Source organism: Scyliorhinus torazame, chromosome 2, assembly GCF_047496885.1.
Source record: "Scyliorhinus torazame isolate Kashiwa2021f chromosome 2, sScyTor2.1, whole genome shotgun sequence".
NCBI lineage: Eukaryota > Metazoa > Chordata > Chondrichthyes > Carcharhiniformes > Scyliorhinidae > Scyliorhinus > Scyliorhinus torazame.
In genome coordinates this window covers 17520115-17534605 of record NC_092708.1, presented here as the reverse complement: position 1 = coordinate 17534605, position 14491 = coordinate 17520115, and the positions used below count along the sequence as shown (strand labels likewise).

Below are 14491 nucleotides of genomic sequence, written 5' to 3'. Positions count from 1 at the left end.
GTTTAAAAACGCAATCACCACACAATACGGTGTGATTTTAAAGGATGGCATTTATATAGTTCCCAGCCAGGACAGGAACCAGATCATTTGTCAGTTCCATGACAATCATGGACACCAAGAAATTGAACCCACCCTAGCCCACCTCAGACCGCTTTGTTGGTGGCCTGATTTAAAAGCCGATGTAGCCCACTGATGTGTTGGGTTTTCTGGATCGCATACAGGTCACCAACACTTGAAGTAGTGCAACACTATTTTATTAAAAGGTTAACAATTTAAACATACTTGAACTGTGGGTTAATACGATACCAGCTTTAACTAAAGACCTTTGCCTTGTCCTAACCAGTTGATGCACTCAGCATATGGTGAATGTCTGTGTTGCAGGCTGTGAGCTCTGTGCTCCTAGCTAGCTGCTACTCGAATGAGCGGGAACTCTGATGCCCCCTGTCTTTATAGTGCGTGTGCTCTCACTGGTGATTGGCTGCGGTGGTTTGTATGTTGATTGGTCTCACTGTGTGTCCATCAGTGTGTGTCTGCACCATGATATACTGGTGTATATTATGACATCCCCCCTTTTATATAAAAAAATGTGCCTGCGTGACAATAAATAGTGTGTGGTAAATGTTCCTGACTACGTGTGTGCGAAATATTTACAGGACTATGTACATAAAACTAAGCTATTTATATGGGAAGGTGCCTGGCGCAGAGAAAACAGTGTGTCACACAAATAACGAGATGAACACTATATACAAACCACTTGAACGATTAAATGGAAGAACAGAACAGACCAGAGAGTCCATTAGTGCAAAGTTCACAAATTTAGTCTCTGAGGTGGGCGACGAATTCTGGTTGACTGCCTCAAGGGTGGGTCGGGAGCCGCCGGCTGAGGAGCGGGCTGGACAGCGTCAGAGTGAGGAGGATGCAGAGTAACCGGAATCTCCGCATAGTCCAGGTCAGGGTCAACAGGAGGGCGTGGCAATGGTGGAGGATCACGTAGCAAGCGCGGAACGAGACGAAGGGCACATTGATTGCGGCGCAGAATGGAACCATCCGGTAGATGAACCAGGAACGAGCGGGGAGCCACCTGCCAAAGGACCACAGCAGTTGCAGATCAGCCACCATCCGGAAGATGGATGCGGACGTTGTCATCTGGAGCCAGAGCAGGGAGATCAGCTGCACGGGAGCCATGAGCCGCCTTGTGCTGTGCACGAGACAGCTGCATCTGTCGAAGGACCGCAACGTGGTCGAGGTCTGGGACATGAATGGACGGCACCGTCAGCCTCAGGGTGCGACCCATGAGCAGCTGGGCTGGCGACAGGCCAGTGGACAGTGGGGCGGAGCGATAGGCCAGCAAGGAGAGGTAGAAATCGGACCCAGCATCAGCAGCCTTGCAGAGGAACCGTTTGACTATGTGGACGCCCTTCTCCGCTTTGCCGTTGGATTGGGGGTACAGGGGACTGGATGTCACATGGGCAAAGTTGTACCTCCTGGCAAAGTTGGACCATTCCTGGCTTGCAAAGCAGGGGCCATTGTCCGACATCACAGTGAGTGGGATGCCGTGTCGAGCAAAGGTGTCCTTTCTGACACAGGTGACTGCAGACGATGTGATGTCGTGCAAACGTACCACCTCCGGGTAGTTTGAAAAATAGTCTACAAGCAGAACATAGTCCCTGCCTAGCGCTTGGAACAGGTCGATGCCGACCCTGGACCAAGGGGACGTGACCAACTCATGGGGCTGCAGGGTCTCACGTGGTTGGGCCGGCTGGAACCGCTGACAGGTGGGGCAGTTGAGCACTGTGTTGGCGATGTCGTCATTGATGCCGGGCCAGTCCATTGCCTCTCGGGCCCGTCGGCGGCACTTCTCCACGCCAAGATGGCCCTCGTGTAGCTGTTGCAAGACGAGCTGGCGCATGCTGTGCGGGATAACAATGCGGTCCAGCTTCAGGAGGACACCATCGACTACCGCCAGATCGTCTCTGATGTTGTAGAACTGCAGGCATTGGCTCTTGAGCCACCCGTCTGTTAGATGGAGCATGACACGCTGTAGCAGGGTGTCAGCCGCAGTCTCGCGGCGAATTTGGACGAGGCGTTCATCCGCGGCCGGTAGATTGGAGGCCACGAAGGCCACATGGGCGTCAACCTGGCAGACGAATCCCGCTGGGTCACACGGAGTGTTGACAGCCCTGGAGAGAGCGTCGGCTATGATCAGGTCTTTGCCCGGGGTGTATACCAGCTGGGAGTTTGAGAAGAATACGCTGGAGGCGAGGCGTCATGTCGTTCAAGTCTTTTTGTATTATATTGACCAGCGGGCGATGGTCGGTCTCGACGGTGAATTGGGGAAGGCCGTACATATAATCATGAAACTTGACGACACTGGTCAAAAGGCCCAGGCATTCCTTTTCTATCTGCGCGTAGCGCTGTTCCATGGGGGTCATGGCGCGTGACGCATATGCAACGGGGGCCCATGATGAGGCCTCATCACGTTGCAGGAGCACTGCCCCAATGCCAGATTGGCTGGCATCGGTCAAAATTTTTGTCTCTTTCGCTGGATCAAAAAAGGCCAATTCCGGGGCCGTGGTAAGTTTGGTTTTAAGTTCTGTCCATTTGCGCTCGTGGGCAGGAAGCCATTGGAAGTCTGTCGTCTTCCTGACCAGGTTCCTGAGAGCGGTGGTATGAGAGGCGAGGTTAGGGATGAACTTCCCTAGGAAGTTGACCATGCCCAGAAATCGGAGGACCGCCTTCTTGTCCTCTGGCGTTTTCATGGCTGTGATAGCAGCCACCTTGTCCGCATTCGGCCGCACACCCAACTGGGAGATGTGGTCCCCGAGGAACTTGAGTTCCGTCTGGCCGAAGGAGCATTTGGCCCTGTTGAGGTGTAGGCCCTGCTCACGTATGCGTTTGAACACGCGCTGGAGGCGACTGACATGCTCCTGCGGGGTGGTGGACCAAATGATTATGTCGTTGACACAGACGCAAACACCTTCAATGCCTTCCATCATTTGTTCCATGATCCTGTGGAACACTTCTGAAGCAGATATGATCCCAAACGGCATCCTGTTGTAACAATATCTGCCAAAAGGGGTGTTAAAGGTACACAGTTTCCTACTGGATCTGTCTAGTTGAATTTGCCAGAATCCTTTTGAGGCGTCAAGTTTGGTGAAGAGCTTGGCGCGAGCCATCTCGCATGTGATCTCTTCACGCTTGGGGATTGGGTAACGCTCCCTCATTATGTTGCGATTCAGATCCTTTGGATCAATGCAGATTCTGAGCTCGCTGGAAGGCTTTTTTACGCACACCATGGAACTGACCCAGTCAGTTGGTTCCGTAACTCTGGAGATCACTCCTTGGTCTTGGAGGTCCTGCAGCTGCTGCTTGAGGCGGTCCTTGAGGGATGCTGGGACTCTGCGAGGTGCATGCACCACAGGCGTGGTGTTCTGTTTGAGTAGGATCTCGTAAGTATATGGGAGCGTGCCCATGCCTTCGAAGACGTTGCGTTGCTGGTCGATGATGGTGTTGAGTTGCGCCCTGAAGTCAGCATCCTGGAAGGCAGACTCGGCATCAGGAGAGAGAGAGTGAACTCTTTGAACGAGGTTTAGCAGCTTGCACGCCTGTGCGCCAAGCAGAGAGTTCTTCGAGGAGTCCACGATCTCGAAAGGAAGGATGGCTTTTCGTGACCTGTACGTCACTTCGAGTTGGCATGAGCTGGTAGCAGGAATGATGTTGCCATTGTAGTCCAATAGCTGGCAGGCCGATGGAAGGATGGCTGGTTTGACCCGAAGGCTTTGGAAAGCAGACCACGCCATGAGATTGGCGGAGGCACCAGTGTCCAGGCGGAATCGTATTTGGGACCGGTTGACCGTCAGGGTGGCACACCACTCATCGTCTGGATCGATGCTGTATACCGACAGCGGCTGGTGTCTTTGCTTCGGGGTCAGCCTGTTTTTCGTTACGACACCGACTCGAAAAGGCGCCTTCGGGTCCTCGGTATCACTGCTGTGTGGGAGGTCGGAATCGGACTCGGTGACCGTGGGTTGAATTGCCCGGACATTCCTGCGAGGCTGGCTGAAGCGATATGAATTGGCAGGCTGAGCTGCTCGGCAGAAGGCAGCATAGTGGCCAAGTCTTCCACATCGTAGGCATTGTCGCGATTTTGCGGGGCATTGCCGCTTTAAATGGGCGGAGCCACAGTTGCCGCACGTCGTGATGTCAGCACGTTCGCTGCGCACCACGAATGGTGCACGTCTGCGTATTACGTTCCTCCATGTCGCCGTCCCCTCGTTTGGTGCGTACAAGCGCGGGAGTCCGCGAAAAGCGCGCAAAATGGCCACCCTCATCCAGGCTGAGGCCCCGGAGGTGCTCAATCACTTGGACCCGTTCCGCCTCGTGGGGACCTTGCCGCGCCGTTTCAGCCACTTGTATATAGGAGTACCGACTGGTAGCAATTTCATGTAGGACACAGGTCTCGATGGCGGTCGCTAGGGTGAGTTGCTTTACTTTGAGGAGCTGCTGACGTAGGGGGTCCGACTGAAAACCGAAAACGATCTGGTCGCGTATCATGGAGTCGGAGGTGGGCTCGTAGCTGCAAGATTGCGCAAGGATGCGGAGGTGCGTTAGAAAGGATTGGAAAGGACTTCCGGTTGCGGCGATGTGGAGCTAAGCCGCACCAGTCGGCAGCTCCCGCTATTACGGACTTTCGGGCTCTCTAGCGGAGCCCCAACGGGAAATTTTTGAAGACGCTCCGTGTGGGAAGGGAAGAGGGAGGTCCCCCTTCATCGTTTATGGACCGGACCAGAAGTGAAACGGCCAAAACAACGGCATTGGAGCAGCGGGAGAAGCGAGGGAAGAAAGACAAAATGGCGGCGGCCGGGGATAAAGTGGAGTGCGGGCTGGAGCTGCAAGAGTTCATCAAGCGCTGCTTCGAGGAGCTGCGGAAGGAGATGCTGGCGCCTATGCTGTCAGCGATTGAAGGACTAGGGATGACCCAGAAGGCCCACGAGGTGAACATCCAGGAGGTGCAGAGAAAAGTCAATGAGAACGAGGACGAAATCTTGGGCCTGGCGGTGAGAGTGGAGGAGCACGAGGCGCTGCACAAAAGGTGAGCGGGAAGATTTGAAGACCTGGAGAACAGGTCGAGGAGAAAGAATCTTCGGATCCAGGGTCTCCCTGAAGGAGTGGAGGGGGCCGATGCCGGGGCATGCGCGAGCACGATGCTCGAGTCGATGATGGGTGCGGAGGCCCCTTCGAGGCCTTTGGAGCTGGATGGGGCACACCGGGTGCTGGCGAGGAGGCCCAAGGCTAACGAGCCGCCAAGGGCGATTGTGGTGAGGTTTCACCGTTTCACGGACAGAGAGAGGGTCTTGAAATGGGCCAAGAAAGAGCGGAGCAGTAAGTGGGACAATGCGGTGATCCGAATATACCCAGACTGGAGCACGGAGGTCGCAAAGGGGAGAGCGGGTTTCAACCGGGCCAAGGCGGTGCTGTACCGGAAAGGAGTGAGATTCGGAATGCTGCAGCCAGCGCGACTGTGGGTTACATACAAGGATCAGCACCATTATTTCGAAACGCCTGAAGAGGCGTGGACCTTTATTCAAACTGAAAAGTTGGACTCAAACTGAGGGTTTGTGAGGGTGGGGGTGGGGGGGGATGTTTGATGTTTGATGGTTGTTGTCAATAGGGTGTTAATCACGCACAGGAAATGTTACACGGGCTGGGGGAGAGAGGGGGATGGAGATGGGGGAAAAGAGACAAGGCCGCGACAGGAGCTGCGCCAGAGGGGGCGGCGTAGGCTTAGGAAAGCGCGGTTTTTTTTTCAAGCGCCAGGAATGAAAGGCGGGAGGGGCAAAATACTCAGTCGGCCTCGGTCCTTCAACTCCTTCGGGCAGCCCCACAATCCTCAAATTCTGTCGCCTGGATCTGTTTTCCAGGTCTTCTATTTTTCCTCGCAGATCCTTGTTAGTGTCCATCACCTTCCGCATCTCTTTCCCCATCGAGGCAAGTTGATCACCGTACTGCAATAATGTCTCCTCCACTTCCTTCAGCGCCTCCCCTTGCTCTCGCACCTCCGCCACTGCGCTCGCCACCTCCGTCCTCACCGGGGAAACCGCCTCCTCCACCAGCACACTCAAAACCTCCCTCATCTCCTTCCTCACCGTCTCCATACATTTCGCAATCTGCGCCAACTGCTTTTCAAATTCCGCAGCCATCACCTTAGTTATTTCTTCACCCGTAAGCAGTGCGGCCTCCCCAGGTGCTCCAGCCTCCATTTTCCTTGGTGACCCCACAGTGACCTTTCCACTCCCCGGCGGACCTTCAGCTGTTTTCCTTACGGACGTCCTTTTGCTGACCCTCGACATTTTTCTTCACTGTGCCTTCACTGTGCCTCCTCCGTGCCTTCTCCCTGCTTCTGCCGCCTCCGCGGACCCTGGGACCGGGCTTAAAGCCCCGAAAATGCCATTCCCGAACGGGAGCCCTCCATTGTGCGGCCGCCTCCCGCCCGCCGTCACCTGACGTCAGGTGTCAGCTGACTTACAGGAGTGATATGGGGTGGGGGGAGGGTTGCTGCTGCACTGGCCAAAGGGGAATGGGACACAGAAGAGGTGGTCGGGGCGGGGGTCTCCCGTCTGGGGGACTGGAGGGTGAGGGCGGCGCGGGCACGGGACTGGCCTAGAAAAGGAGATGGCTAGTCGGCGTGGCGTGTGGGGGGGGGGGGGGTGGGGGCCCTTTCAATCCGGCTGATAACCTGGAATGTGAGGGGCCTGAATGGGCCGGTGAAGAGGGCTCGAGTGTTCGCGCAGTTAAAGGGACTGAAGGCGGACGTGGTCATGCTCAAAGAGACACACCTGAAGGTGGCGGACCAGGTCAGGTTAAGAAAGGGATGGGTAGGACAGGTATTCCACTCGGGACTGGACGCGAGGAACAGAGGGGTGACAATATTGGTGGGGAAGCGGGTGTCGTTTGAGGCCAAGAATATCGTAGTGGACAACGAGGGCGATATGTAATGGTGAGCGGTAAGTTGCAGGGGACTTGGGTATTGGTAAATGTATACGCCCCGAACTGGGATGATGCCGGATTCATGAAGCACATGTTGGGGCGCATCCCGGACCTGGTGGTAGGAGGCCTGATAATGGGAGGGGACTTTAACACAGTGCTGGACCCAGCACTGGATCACTCCAGATCTAGGACTGGAAAGAGGCCGGCGGCGGCCAAGGTGCTCAGGGGGTTTATGGATCAGATGGGGGGAGTGGACCCACGGAGGTTTGCAAGACCGCAGGCCAGGGAATTTTCTTTTTTCTCCCACGTGCATAAGGCATACTCCCGGATAGATTTTTTTGTTCTGGGCAGGGCGCTGATCCCGAAAGTGGAGGGAACGGAGTATTCGGCCATAGCCATTTCAGACCACGCCCCGCACTGGGTGGAACTGGAGTTGGGAGAGGAGAGGGACCAACGCCCGATGTGGCGGTTGGATGTGGGACTGCTGGCAGATGAGGTAGTGTGTGGGAGGGTGAGGGGGTGTATCGAAAGGTCAACGACAACGGAGAGGTGCGGGTGGGGGTGGTATGGGAGGCGCTGAAGGCGGTGATCAGGGGAGAGCTAATCTCCATCAGGGCTCACAGGGAGAAGATAGAGGGCATGGAAAGGGAGAGGCTAGTGGGGGAGATTTTAAGAGTGGACAGGAGATATGCAGAGGCCCCTGAGGAGGGATTACTTAGGGAAAGGTGACGTCTCCAGACGGAGTTTGACCTGTTGACCACAGGGAAGGCAGAGGCTCAGTGGAGGAAAGCGCAGGGGGCGATATATGAATATGGGGAGAAGGCGAGTCGGATGCTGGCACACCTGCTCCGTAAGAAGATGGCAGCGAGGGAAATAGGTGGAGTTAAGGATGGAAGGGGAGCTACGGTGCGGAGTGCGACGAAAATAAATGAGGCATTCAAGGCCTTCTATGAGGAGCTGTACAGATCCCAGCCCCCAGCGGGGGAAGAGGGGATGAGACGATTCCTAGACCAACTGAGATTCCCGAGGGTGGAGGAGCAAGAGGTGGCTGGTTTGGGGGCACCAATTGAGTTGGAGGAGCTGAGCAAAAGTTTGGGGAATATGCAGGCAGGGAAGGACCCGGGACCGGACGGGTTCCCGGTGGAGTTCTACAGGAAGTACATAGGCCTGTTGGCCCCGCTACTAGTGAGGACCTTCAATGAGGCAAGGGAGGGAGGGACCCTGCCCCCGACAATGTCGGAGGCGACGATTTCTTTGATCCTAAAGCGGGACAAGGACCCACTGCAATGTGGATCGTACAGGCCGATCTCGCTCCTCAACGTGGATGCTAAGTTGCTGGCAAAAGTGCTGGCTACGAGGATCGAGGACTGTGTCCCGGGGGTGATTCACGAGGACCAGACGGGATTTGTAAAGGGCAGGCAACTAAACACCAATGTGCGGCGGCTCTTAAACGTGATAATGATGCCATCGGTGGAAGGAGAGGCGGAGATAGTGGCAGCTATGGACGCGGAGAAGGCCTTTGACCGAGTAGAGTGGGAGTACCTCTGGGAAGTGCTGCGTAGGTTTGGGTTCGGGGGAGGGTTTATTAGCTGGGTTAAGCTCCTTTACAGAGCCCCGGTGGCGAGTGTGGTTACAAATCGGCGGAGGTCGGAGTATTTTCGTCTGTACCGTGGGACGAGACAGGGGTGCCCCCTGTCCCCCCTGTTGTTTGCATTAGCAATTGAACTCTTGGCCATATCATTAAGGGAGGGGGGTGGTCCGAGGGGGAGAGGAGCATCGAGTGTCGCTTTATGCAGACGACCTGTTGCTGTACGTGGCGGATCCAGTGGAGGGGATGGTGGAAGTCATGCAGACTCTAAGGGAGTTTGGGGATTTTTCGGGCTATAAGCTCAATGTAGGGAAGAGTGAGCTCTTTGTATTACAGGCAGGGGACCAAGAAAGGGGGATAGGTGATCTACCGCTGAGGAGGGCGGAGGGGAGTTTTCAGTACCTGGGGATCCAGATAGCCAGGAGTTGGGGGGCCCTACATAAACTGAATCTGACGAGACTGGTGGAGCAGATGGAGGAGGACTTCAAAAGATGGGACATGTTGCCGCTCTCGCTAGCGGGTAGAGTGCAGTCGGTCAAAATGGTGGTCCTTCCGAGGTTTCTCTTTGTGTTTCAGTGCCTTCCCATCGTGATCACCAAGGCCTTTTTTAAGAGGGTAGGAGTATTATGGGTTTTGTTTGGGCGAATAAGACCCCGAGGGTAAGGAGAGGGTTTTTGGAGCGCAGTAGGGACCGAGGAGGGTTGGCGCTGCCAAACCTGGGGAGCTACTACTGGGCAGCAAATGTGGCGATGATCCGCAAGTGGGTTATGGAGGGAGAGGGGGCGGCATGGAAGAGGTTGGAGATGGCGTCCTGCAAAGGAACGAGCCTGGGGGCGCTGGTGACGGCACCGCTGCCGCTCTCGCCGACAAGGTACACCACGAGTCCGGTGGTGGCGGCAACGCTAAAGATCTGGGGCCAGTGGAGACGGCACAGGGGTGCAACGAGAGCCTCGGTGTGGTCCCCGATCAGGGGTAACCACCGGTTTGTCCCGGGGAGGATGGACGGGGGGTTTCAGAGCTGGCATCGGGCGGGGATTAGAAGAATGGGGGACCTGTTCATTGACGGGACGTTTGCGAGCCTAGGGGCACTAGAGGATAAGTTTGGGATACCCCCGGGAAATGCTTTCAGATACATGCAGGTGAGGGCTTTTGTGAGGCGGCAGGTGAGGGAATTCCCGTTGCTCCCGGCACAGGAAATTCAAGACAGGGTGATCTCGGGTGTATGGGTCGGGGAGGGCAAGGTGTCGGCAATACACCAAGAGATGAAAGAAGAGGGGGAAGCGCTGGTAGAAGAGTTGAAGGGTAAATGGGAGGAGGAGCTGGGGGAGGAGATCGAGGAAGGTCTGTGGGCTGATGCCCTAGGTAGGGTTAATTCCTCCTCCTCGTGTGCCAGGCTCGGCCTGATACAATTTAAGGTGGTCCACAGAGCGCACTTGACGGGGGCGAGGTTGAGTAGGTTCTTTGGGGTAGAGGACAGATGTGGAAGGTGCTCAGGGAGCCCGGCGAACCATGTCCATATGTTTTGGTCATGCCCGGCACTGGAGGGGTTCTGGAGAGGAGTGGCGGGAGCAATATCTCAGGTGGTGAAAGTCCGGGTCAAGCCAAGCTGGGGGCTAGCAATATTTGGAGTAGTGGACGAACCGGGAGTGCAGGAGGCGAAAGAGGCCGGCATTCTGGCCTTTGCGTCCCTAGTAGCCCGGCGAAGGATCTTGCTAATGTGGAAGGAGGCGAAGCCCCCCAGCCTGGAGGCCTGGATAAATGACATGGCTGGGTTCATAAAGCTGGAGAGGATTAAGTTTGCCTTGAGAGGGTCTGCGCAGGGGTTCTACAGGCGGTGGCAACCGTTCCTAGACTCTCGCGGAGCGTTAGATGAAGGTCGGTCAGCAGCAGCAACCCATGGGGGGGAGGGGGGGGGGCGATGTCTCGGGAAGGGGGGGGGGTAGGGGGGAAGGGGGGTCTGCCTGGGGGGTATTTGAGCAAGAGAACACATTGAGCAAGAGAAGATCTGGAAAACTGGCATGTGGATCCTTGGTGAAGGCAACCGAGAGAAAGCGTTGTTTGGGAAAGGATTCCAAGTGTTTTTTTCAAGAATAGTTTGCAAATCCTTGTGTGAAAGTCATAGAATCATAGAATAGAATCGTAGGATTCCTGCAGCGCAGGAGGAGGCAATTTGGCCCATCAAGTTTGCACTGACCCTCTGAAAGAGCACTCTACCTCGGCCCATGCCTCCATCCTACCCCCGTAACCCCAGCTAACCATTCGGACACTAAGGGGCAATTTAGCATGGCGAATACACATCTTTGGACTGTGGGAGGAAACCGGAGCACCCGGAGGAAACCCACACAGACACGGGGAAAATGTGCAAACTCTTTTTTATTTTTTTTAATTACTTTTTCTGAGTTCCAAAACCAGGGCTCAGAGTGTGGACAGGGGCGAACCCCGAATCCAGCTCCTTGCCTGCTCCAAAAAACAATTCAAATTCAAATTGAATCCAACTCATGGTCCCCACAAGAGAGATATACCAGATCTGAGCCAAACGGCAGAGCAGATACTACACTTGATCTTAGCCAAAAGGCCGAGAAGCGATGAAAGTGTGCAAACTCCACACAGACAGACACCCAAGGCCGGAACTGAACCCAGGTCCCTGGCGCTGTGAGGCAGCAGTGCTAACCACTGTGCCGCCGTCTCACTACGACTGATGTAGGAATGCTCTGTCTACGTCATTCACGAGCTGCAGCATGTCTGTGTGAGCTGCAGGAAGCTCAGGTTCCACACCTTGGCAATCTGACCATGAACTCTATTCAGTCCCATGTGTGACAAACCTGGACACGCAAACCAGGACACAGAAAACGGGATTTTTGCACACCCTCAATGAATTCGAAACTTGCTGTGAAGGCTGGGGTCCCGTACATTTCAAATACTCCTTCAAATCATACTGATTTCAGATCTGGTTCCCCACTTAACCAGTTCAGTAACTAGATTCAAATCTTTGCCCATGTCCCAAACAGCAACGTCAGTTACAGCTTAATAATATAATATAATATAATATAAGGTAATATAATAATCACTCATTGTCACAAGTAGGCTTCAATGAACTTACTGTGAAAAGCCCCTAGTCGCCACATTCCGTCGCCTGTTCGGGGAGGCTGGTAGAGGAATTGAACCCGCGCTGCTGGCCTTGTTCTGCATTACACAGAATATTCAGTGCAGAAGGAGGCCATTCGGCCCATCTAGTCTGCACCAACCCACTTAAGCCCTCACTTCCACCCTATGCCCGTAACCCAATAACCCCTCCTAACCTTTTTGGACACTAAGAGCAATTTATCATGGCCAATCCACCTAACCTGCACGTCTGTGGACTGTGGGAGGAAACCGGAGCACCCGGAGGAAACCCACGCACACACGGGGAGGACGTGCAGACTCCGCACAGACAGTGACCCAAGCCGGGAATCGAACCTGGGACCCTGGCGCTGTGAAGAAACAGTGCTAACCACTTGTGCTGCCCACATTACAAACCAGGTTAGATGGCTTTTGTTTCGGTGCAACATCGTGGGCCGAAGGGCCTGTACTGCGCTGTATTGTTCTATAAACCAGCTGTTTAGCCCACTGTGCTAATCCAGCTTCAATCAGGGCAATCTTTCACAGCGCAGTCAGGCCTAATGGCTTCATAGCCGCCTGGTGGTTAGGCAGTGTTAGAACCATAGGAAAGTTACTTGGCAGAAAGAGGCCATTTGGTGCATCTTGACCACACTGGCAAAAAAAGAGAAAAAAGAAACTTACACTTTTTTTAAGAGTACCCAATTATTTATTTTCCAATTAAGGGGCAATTTTAGCGTGGCCAATCCACCTACCCTGCACAGCTTTGGGTTATGGGGATGTGTAACCCAAGCAGACACAGGGAGAATGTGCAAACTCCACACGGACAGTGATCCAGGGCCGGGATTCGAACCCAGGTCCTCAGCGCCATAGGCAGCAATGCTAACCACTGTGCCACCGTGCTGCCTCAAATTTCCCAATCATGCCAACTACATTTAAGTCTGAATCATTAATGCATACAGCAAACAGCAGAGGTACCAACACCGGGCACCATTCGCAAAACCATCCATTGACCATTCTCCTTTATTTCCTGTCACTAAGCCAATCATGGATCCAACCTGTCACCTACCCCTTTACCCCATCAGATCTCACTTTCCTGACCAGTGTGCTACGTGGGACCTTGTCAAATGTCTTACTGAAATGCATGTAGACAACATCCACTACACTACCCTCATCAATCCTCCTTGTTACTTCCTCAATCTTCCCCGAACTGAAACATGCCGACTACCTGACAAATAGTTATTGACTCTTACAAATGATAGCTGGGAAACTGTTCTTGGTTGTTTAGCCAATCGTTTTCACAATTCTGCTCTCAGGATTTCTTGTCAGTGTTGCCCTGGGGGGTTATCCCAATGACTCATATGGAATAATGGTGAACGCATTGTCTGCTATGTCGATGTCCCACGTTAAACCTGCAGTGAGCCCGGAACATGGGAACAGGCGTGCTGCGCACAGTGTCTCTGCTGCACAGAAAGAGGGCTGCCCCCAGCCCCGGGCTCCTGCGCGTTCCAGCCTCCCCCCCCCCCCCCCCAACCCCACAGGCCGCCCCCCGAGCCTTCGCGCTGAGTTCCCGCCGGCAGCGACCAGGTGTGGACGGCGCCGGCGGGTCTCTGCCGTTTCCGCGCGGCCGCTCGGCCCGTCCGGGCCGGAGAATCGGCGACCCGGCCTCGTACGGCGGCCCGCGACCACCGCCGCGCCAGACGCGCCGGCGCAAATGGCGCCGATCCTCCACACCTCGGAGAATCGCGCGCCGGCGTCGGGGCGGCGTGGCGCGGTCGCGGCGATTCTCCGGCCCGGCGCGGGGCTGGGAGAATCGCGTCCAGCTTCTTCCCCGCTGTTAGCAGACTCCGAAACGACCCTCTAATGGACTGAACTGATCTCTTCACACATCTTCCCTACTGAGTAGTACTGCACTCCTGTATCCTTCACCCGATGCCTGTGTCTATCTGTTGACATTGTGTATTTATCGTATGTCCTATATTTTTTCATGTATGGAACGATCTGACTGGACTGTACGCAGAACAACACTTTTCACTGTACCTCGGTACACGTGACAATAAACCAATCCAATGCAATCCAAGACCCTGTGTTTTTACACCTCTGGGAGGGTGATCTGTGCCCCACCCTGCCTCGTCCGGAGCGGCAGCCCTCACCTCAGATACGGGATCAGTGTAGGACTCGCCCTCGTAGGGGGAGCAGGGAACACCAGCCATGATTATAAAAGAGTTCATGGGGGATTTCAGGTGTGGTAGAGACAGGGATCCAAGGGAATGATGTCTGCCCCCTGGTGGTGATCGACGTTTAAAAAAAAAAATTTCCCCCTTCATGGGACGTGGGCTGTGCCAGCATTTATTGCCCATCCCTAATTGCCCTTGAGGTGTGAGTTAAGAGTCAACCACATTGCTGTGGACCTGGAGTGTAGCCATCCAGGATGGCCACTTCCCGATTACAAAATGGACACTTTGCAAAGATTGCAGGGAAAATGGACAATATTGAGAAAACAAGCAGGTTCAGGGTCTGTCTGTTGATTGGAGCCGCAGCTCCCAGACAAGACCGAAACTGCAAACCTAATACTAATGAGCCATCCCCGGGGACAATAGAGTAACATTTAAGTAAACGATACTAAGACAGACACCCCGGCGCCAGAGGAGACCAGAACAAAGCAGGCCAACGGCCACCTAGGACACGCCCAGCCATCAGGGCACCCACCCCTTTATTGGAGGAAATCGATAGGACCGATCGAGAAACGGCCCAATTAATTGGGGCCAAGTTCAAGGACCGCCCAAAAGCGCGCGAAGCCCCTTTTGGGTATAAGAAGGA

The 14491-nt window shown here is 54.7% G+C and overlaps 1 non-coding gene across 1 annotated transcript; it reads right to left on the bottom strand.

The window, feature by feature from the left end:
- Positions 1-10962: 10962 nt before the first annotated feature.
- On the bottom strand, positions 10963-11162 carry LOC140408059 (U2 spliceosomal RNA). The gene has a single exon (XR_011940000.1). It is a non-coding gene; the product is annotated as a U2 spliceosomal RNA (small nuclear RNA).
- Between the last annotated feature and the right edge of the window lie 3329 nt (positions 11163-14491).